Source organism: Pelobates fuscus, chromosome 3, assembly GCF_036172605.1.
Source record: "Pelobates fuscus isolate aPelFus1 chromosome 3, aPelFus1.pri, whole genome shotgun sequence".
In the NCBI taxonomy this organism is placed as follows: domain Eukaryota; kingdom Metazoa; phylum Chordata; class Amphibia; order Anura; family Pelobatidae; genus Pelobates; species Pelobates fuscus.
This window is the reverse complement of record NC_086319.1, coordinates 77,917,918-77,925,968: the sequence shown is the minus strand read 5'-3', so window position 1 is coordinate 77,925,968 and position 8,051 is coordinate 77,917,918.

The following is an 8,051-nucleotide window of genomic DNA, read 5'->3' as shown; positions in this document are numbered from 1 at the left end:
CCTCACACAGCGTGAGGACGTCCAGCGACGCTCTAGCACAGATAATCTGTGCTAGGGACCAGGAAGTTCACTCTAGTGGCTGTCTAGTAGACAGCCACTAGGGGAGGACTTAACCCTGCAAGGTAATTATTGCAGTTTATAAAAAAAACTGCAATAATTACACTTGCAGGGTTAAGGGTAGTGGGAGTTGGTTCCCAGACCACTCCAATGAGCAGAAGTGGTCTGGGTGCCTGGAGTGTCTCTTTAAGAATTTTTGGGAGCAGCAGGACTCTATTTATCTAACAAGTAAAGACAGCTGATTGCAATGGACACCATTGCAGTGTTGCTTTGCAGATTGAGGACTGAACCTTTAAAAAATGTATTAAAAAAACAATATTCTGCAGCTCACTACTAGACCACTGGTTTTTAAAAGGTGGCACAACACTTATAAATAGTTTGTTATACTGCACATTATAACTGTGACAAAATAATATACAGGATAAAAATGGTATCTCACTGTTTAATAGACTTACCCAGTATTTAAGGATGACATGTTTCTTGCAAAGTCATCGGGAGTTTGAGGGAGGTTCTAACTACGTTTAATTAATTTGAGTAAGAATTTTATTTTTTTGTGTTGCAAGTGAATTATCTGTACAAGGTCATATTGTGATGACAGACTATTCAGTTTAAAAGCTGTGTTCTTTATCTCACATTATGAATGGCCTTGTAATTCCAATGCACACTAAAAGTTGGCTTTTAGATGTAAATTGTTTTAACTTTAAAATTCCATTTTTAATACAGAGAATAAAGTACCGTAATTACTGAAAGTATATTAATTGTAAAAGATTTCATTTATCTATCTTGGTCCACTGTTCACTGATATCTCAAGTCTCAGTCTGGTGTTCAAACTGTTTTTCTTACGTCGTGAGTTTATAGCCACAACTGCATATTGTTTTGTGGAAACAAATTGCCAGCCTGGCATTGTAATACGTGTATGGACACAGGGCCGGCGTGTCCATAAGCGCGCACCGGCTCCGGGGGCGCAAGATTTCAGTGACCGGCAGGAGGGAAGCTATCCCTCCTGCCGGCCACCATCTCCGCCCCCTGCGCGGCAGTGCTGCGATCAGGCGCGGCGAGGGAGCTCTAACCTCTCTGCTCTGCTCCCTCGCGCGCTGTCTAGTGATGCCGCAGGAGCCGGAATATGACGTCATATTCCGGCTCCCGCGGCATCAGCAGACAGCCCGCGAGGGAGCAGAGCAGAGAGGTTAGAGCTCCCTCGCAGCGCCTGATTGCAGCACTGCCGCACGCCGCCCAGCAGCCCCACTGGACCCCAGGGAATGATCCACACCAGCTCTCCAGGTAGGGAGGCTGGGTGGATATTATTTACGTATTAAAATAATTTGTGAATATATGTGGTGTCTGTGAGTGAGTATGTGTCTCTGTGTGAGTGTGTATGTGTCTCTGTGTGTGAGTATGTGTCTCTGTGTGAGTGACTGTGTGAGTGAGTGTATGTGTGCGTGAGTGAGTGTATGTGTGTGTGAGTGTATGTGTGTCTGTGAGTGACTGTGAGTGTGTGCGTGAGTGAGTGTATGTGTGTCTGTGAGTGACTGAGTGTGTGCGTGAGTGTATGTGTGTCTGTGAGTGACTGAGTGTGTATGTGTGCGTGAGTGAGTGTATGTGTGTCTGTGAGTGATTGTATGAGTGTTGCATGTGAGTGTGTCAGTGTATGTGTGTGTCTGTCAGTGTGTGTTTGTGAGTGTCTGTCAAATCAGTGAGAGTATCTTTGTCATTGAGTCTGTGTGTGACTATCAGTGTGTCTGTCAATGAGTGTCAATCAGTGAGTCTCTGTGTTTGTCATTGAGTGTGTGTGACTGTCAGAAGAACACTAAGGGCAGGGAAGGGAGGGGACCAATAATGGACGGGGAGAGGGGCTGGTTAAGAGGCACATAGGTGAAGATGTTATTTTTGAATGGGGGGGGGCGGAAAAATACATCTTCGCCTATGTACCCAAAAATACTTGCACCGGCCCTGTATGGACATGCTTATAACAAAGTTTAGCCCCTCTCCTCACATAGTTGGTCATTCACAGGCACTTTGATGCAATGTGTCTACCAACCCTGTTCTATTAAAGTGGTCACTAGATCACAAAAACATACCCTATCTCTCAGTCTTGATGCATAGTTTTTGCTTGCAGGGATAACCAGATCTAATCCACCTGGTTATCCATATAAATATTCCTATCTTTTAGAGGGGTCAATTATATAATAACCATTGAATGTAATAAGTTGGTTCTTCTTCCTGTAAAGGAAAGAGAGACTTGCCCTAAAAGCCTATTCAGGGCTGGGACAAGCTCATATAGAAAGAGGATATGTACTTCTAACTACTGAAAAGGAATATTGGTGGCCCAATATAGGATATACTGTAGTTCATGTTATTAGTAATTGTAAGCATTTGCTTATTGGTAACTAGGCAACATTACTGTTGTACTGTTTATTAAAATATCAATACCTGACGTACCTTTTTAATTACTATATATTGGACATTTGCCAACATCTCATGGTTATAAATTATGTTTTTGTATGTGTTGATGCATGCACCAGGTTTACTTGGGTATATCATGTGCGAAGCGCAACCTCTAATACCACCATTTTAGATCTCACTTCCTTAGTATGCATTGGTCCCAGGACCATCCACACAGATGGTGGTCCTGCATTTAATGCAAAGAAAACCCAAAACTGGGCAACCACATTTGGGTTACTTTGGGCAGAAGCCCTGCCGAGAGAATGGAATATAAAAGGCCAACAAAAAAACCTTTCAGAGACTTGACATCATGGGACACTTGCACTAAACCAGGATTTGCAGGTTTTCTTAACTGTACATATTATGTACATACATGGAAAGCAAGGAACTCCTGTAACATACCACAGAGACATTGATACAACAAGGAATGTGTAATGGTTCTATTGCAGATGTGATCTACCGATGTACTCCTTGCTCTTTTTGGTATAACTACACAAATCAAAACGTTAAATGGCCCCCTAGCACCATAGACCAAGGATTCTTGCTATATTTTGGACTGCAAGAAATGTGGTGCATGGACAGAAAATTATAATTACTAAAGCAATAATGCTATTTTTTTCCCTGTATCAGAAATGTGTCAATGACAATATGTAATATAATACAGATACTATAATTAATGGTGTAAAAAAAAAAATACATAAATGTGTCGATTGCAAAGGAGGATAGACTTTGTGGATATCTGAAATATAATTGGAAAATATTGCTAAATTGCAATATGCATCTGTTGCCTACAAACAATATCTGATTATCTTTTTTTTTTTTTTTTTTTTAATTCTTTATTTTCGTGGTGCGTTCAATGGGTACATACTCCTGTAATGCCACAACAGCATTAACAAGAACGGTGGAGAACATAGTTTTACATACATATGGCATAGATGATCACTGCACACATTTTTATAGTAATTAGCATAATCACAGGTTTACCTTCCGTGTCTAGGGTATATGCAAAAGTGTGTCATCGTTAGCGAACTAGACATAATGGTAATCATACTTAAGTGCGTTACGTAACAGGTATTTAACTAGCATGCTTTTGAGCTCAAAACGTTTATCTACATCTACGTGCATGTATCGAGATGTCCGAGGGCTACAACTCCCAAAATCTCTGCATATTGAATAGGTGAGCAGTCCATAAGGGATATCTGATTATCTTGATTATCCAGATGAATGTACATTAATGCCTGTGTCTTGCAGCAAAAGGAAATGGCTAAACAATGCAGATTCCTAGTTTATATCTACTGGACATTTACATGTAGATTAAATCCAAGTAGGTGTCAGATTATCTGATTTTAACAATGTATCTTTACATAATTGAATCATGATAGTTAAAGATCATATGATTACATTAACAACTGCAATAATGAATAAAGTTTTAACTTTAGAAGAAAGTGTAAAATATTTTTATTAAATCAGAAACTACTCAATATTCGTTTAAGTTTGCAGAGTGGTATGATCCTGCCACATCTATTGATTGTTTAATCAATACATCATACATATAATTATTAATTCATATTCTGATTGTAACATACTCCCACTACAACCAGTACTAGTTACAACAGATTCTGATATCTAAATAAACAAACATATAAATAAATAAACAGGCTAGTCGTACTTGTCTATGAGTAGAAGTAGGCATAAAACAGGTAAAACGATAAAGACTTTGCGTAGTGTGTATTAGCATAGCAAACAGCACTATAATATATGAGTGTAAGCAAAGTTATATAAATCTGCAGAACTGTATAACTATAGAGAATTCCAATAGGCATATGCCACTGGGTATGTGTAGACTATACTATGGCTGTTGGGAACTTGCATAGTTAAGCAGCAATAAATCAGCCAAGCTGTAGTTAATGTCCCCTTGCCACCTGACCTATGCCTAGAAAAACAGTAGCCTGGGTCCCTCAACATTGGCTGTACCGAGGCAGCCCCCACATGAAGCCCCAGCCCTCAAGAGGCAGAGTTGTTCCTCTGCATGAAGGCAGTCCTGGCGTTGACCAGAGCCTGCAAACTCGTGGTTCCACTTCCCTGGTAGTATAATGGGACGGCCACTGGATACGGTGTGCTTTGCTAGAGCTGACAGAGCTGGAACTTCCGCATGCGGTGTGAGTGTCGGGTATGCGGCTTGTGATGGAATGAAGCCCTCCGTCGCGGCAGTCCCTTGCGCCTTCTCCCATGTTGCGCCTATCTGGAGATACGTGGGGGATTCTCAGGCTTGCAGCGTCGTACAAAAGGACGGCTCCTGGATGCTACAATTTCAGCAGGAGGAGAGGTAAGTCCCCTTTCATGGAGCTACGCTCAGAATAGGTCACAAACATGGTCGAATGCTGCAAGTAGTGGTTCCATCAGTATAGGCGACCGAGTTGAGGCATCCACAGCTCCACGCCTCAGCGGTGCTGCCATTTCGATCTCCAGGCCGTCATTCTCCGGCTTGCCAATGCTGGGTAGATCTTGCCAAGATCCAGCAACTTGCGACTGTCCTGGTCGGCTAACAGGCACCACCTCCCACCCATTTCATTTATTTCTTGTCATTTTCTATGGCAGGAGTTTTCAGCCTAGTCCTTAAGTACCCCCTACCAGTCTAGGATTTAGGGATTAACTTGTTGTGTCTAAGTGTTTTTTTGTTTGTTTTCTAAAAACACCTTAGACACAACTGGGTAATCCCTAAATCCTGCACTGGTAGTGGGTACTTGAGGACTGGATTGGGAACCACTGTTCTATGTGGAACAGCGTATACCACCTACATGAACTTGACCACTAGAAGGCATCATTTGTACCCCTTTTTGAAGGATATTAACAAGTATTTCCTATATTATAGAGACCCTCTTTACACGCAGGATATCTACACCATCTGATCTCATTATAAGCACACATAAATGACATTGTTTGTAAGACAGTGGCACCACTAAATAAAAACTTTTTATCTTGTGTATTAACATTTGTTTTATTACACTTTATTAGTATTTAGTTTCACTCATTAGGGTCATAGCGGACACATTTTATAATTCCTCCTGGTTTAACTTGCTTGTCAGATGTTTCAAATATATTAGTGGTTACCCCCCATTCAGGAGTCATATATTGACCTAATTGTTTTGTACAGTATCCTTTTAACTGTGCAATCATTCCTGGCCAGTAAACACTCTCCATGGCTCTTTGTAGACATCCATCCACACAGAAAAGTATCCAGTATCCATACAGTGTGCTACAATTTACATATAAAATCATAGAAACATATATATTACATGAGCACACTAGATTAGATGCTGCATTCCCCAAACTAGTTTTGAGGTTTTGTGTCTCAGAGAAGGCCTTCAGAAGGGAATGATCACATCCATATATGATGCTGCACAGTGCTTCCTCCGCAGGTTCCTTCATGCACCTACCAATGGGAGGCATATCTGGGAGGACATTTAGGAGGCTTCATCCAAAGTGTCAGTTTGCGTGCAGTTACAGGAATTAATGTACTAAACACTAGATGGTTCCTTGGTAAAACTCAAGCAGATGTACCCCTACAGATGAATGTTGGTGCCTATGTGGCCAACTAAGCTCATATATCCACATATGGTGGATGTAGCAGAGAGCTGCTATTCCACAGGTTATCTCCACTTAAGATCCCAGTAAGGCTCAGGAACAAGTATTAAAATTCCAGAAGGCAATAATTCCAGCAGGCAAGACAATCCAACAATATCCCAGCATCAATCCCAATGACTGGACGACACACAGCATCAGGAGCAGAACTGAACTTTTAATCACACAGACTCCTTATAAAGGTTTCTCCCATGCAAGGGAGGGATTTACAGTAATTGGTACAGTAGCCAATGGTACAATAGTTACCTCCCATACATCTCCTCCCCTCAGTGTGACACATAATCCATTTATACATGATACAGTTTTACCCGGTTTCTGGATGTACCCCAAAACAGTCAGGTACAATTATCTAAGTGGCACCCCCTGGTAGCCCTGATCTGGCTGACCAACATATTCAAAATTCACCCAGATCGGACCAGGGGTTCGGGAGTTAGGTGGAAGAGACAATTGAGGTGGTAGACGAAAAAGGCTCCATGTGTTTTGGCCCAGTGGTCGGTCTCCATTCGGGAGATAAAATACACACAAATCCTTGCCATCCACCATTAAATCGGTATTCGTCTGAATACCCTTGTTCGGTACTTTTAATTCACCGAACGAGGGGCTGGTTGGCCCCTCCGTTCAGGAGTTACGGAGCTCTGGAGGTCTCAGCGGTGTTCGGGTGTCCGATTTGAGTTCCAGACACTCGACGACCAAACACCGCTGAGTTTTTCATGTGTATGATGGCCGCCGCCACGTGTTCGTATGCCGAACGGTGGCCACCCATATACATACACAAAGTACCGATTGCACCAATTAACTTGCGGTTAGAGAAGTGTGAAAGCCTAACCCCACTTCTCTCTGGGGTGGTCTAATGGTTCGGTAGTTTTCATTCGTATGGAATACGGATGAAAACTACCGAACAATCATACGAATGCTACATACAATTTTAGCTATACATGAGAATAAACACACAAATTGCATTTTTTTTTTTTTTTTTTTGTTGTGCATGTGTTGACAAGATGATATACGTTGCCACAACAACAAGCATAATCACGTCAATATCACAGGTTTCTATATACCGTATTTATCGGCGGATAACACGCACTTTTTTCCCCTGAAAATAGGGGAAAAATCGTGGGTGCGTGTTATACGCCGATATCCCATAATTACTTACCTGTCCTGAAGCGTGGGCCGGCTTCACAGCTTGCACCGCGGTACAGGAACTTTAATTTCATGTTCCGGTTCCTGCGGGACTGAAAGGAAGTGTGCACAATAGTGTGCACACTTCCTTTCAGTCCCGCCGGAAACCGGAACATGAAATTAAAGTTCCTTTACCGCGGTGCAAGCTGTGAAGCCGGCCCACGCTTCAGGACAGGTAAGTAATTATGGGAGGGGAAGTACACTATGGGAGGGGAGGGGAGGGGGGGGAAGTACACTATGGGAGGGGAGGGGAGGGGGGGGAAGTACACTATGGGAGGGGAGGGGAGGGGGGGAAGTACACTATGGGAGGGGAGGGGGAGAATACTATGGGAGGGGAGGGGAGGGGAGGGGGGGAAGTACACTATGGGAGGGGAGGGGGAGAATACTATGGGAGGGGAGGGGAGGGGGGGAGAATACTATGGGAGGGGAGGGGGGGAGAATACTATGGGAGGGGAGGGGGGGGAGAATACTATGGGAGGGGAGGGGGGGAGAATACTATGGGAGGGGGGAGGGGGAGAATACTATGGGAGGGGAGGGGGGAGAATACTATGGGAGGGGAGGGGGGGAGAATACTATGGGAGGGGAGGGGGGGAGAATACTATGGGAGGGGAGGGGGGGAGAATACTATGGGAGGGGAGGGGGGGAGAATACTATGGGAGGGGAGGGGGGGAGAATACTATGGGAGGGGAGGGGGGGAGAATACTATGGGAGGGGAGGGGGGAGAATACTAT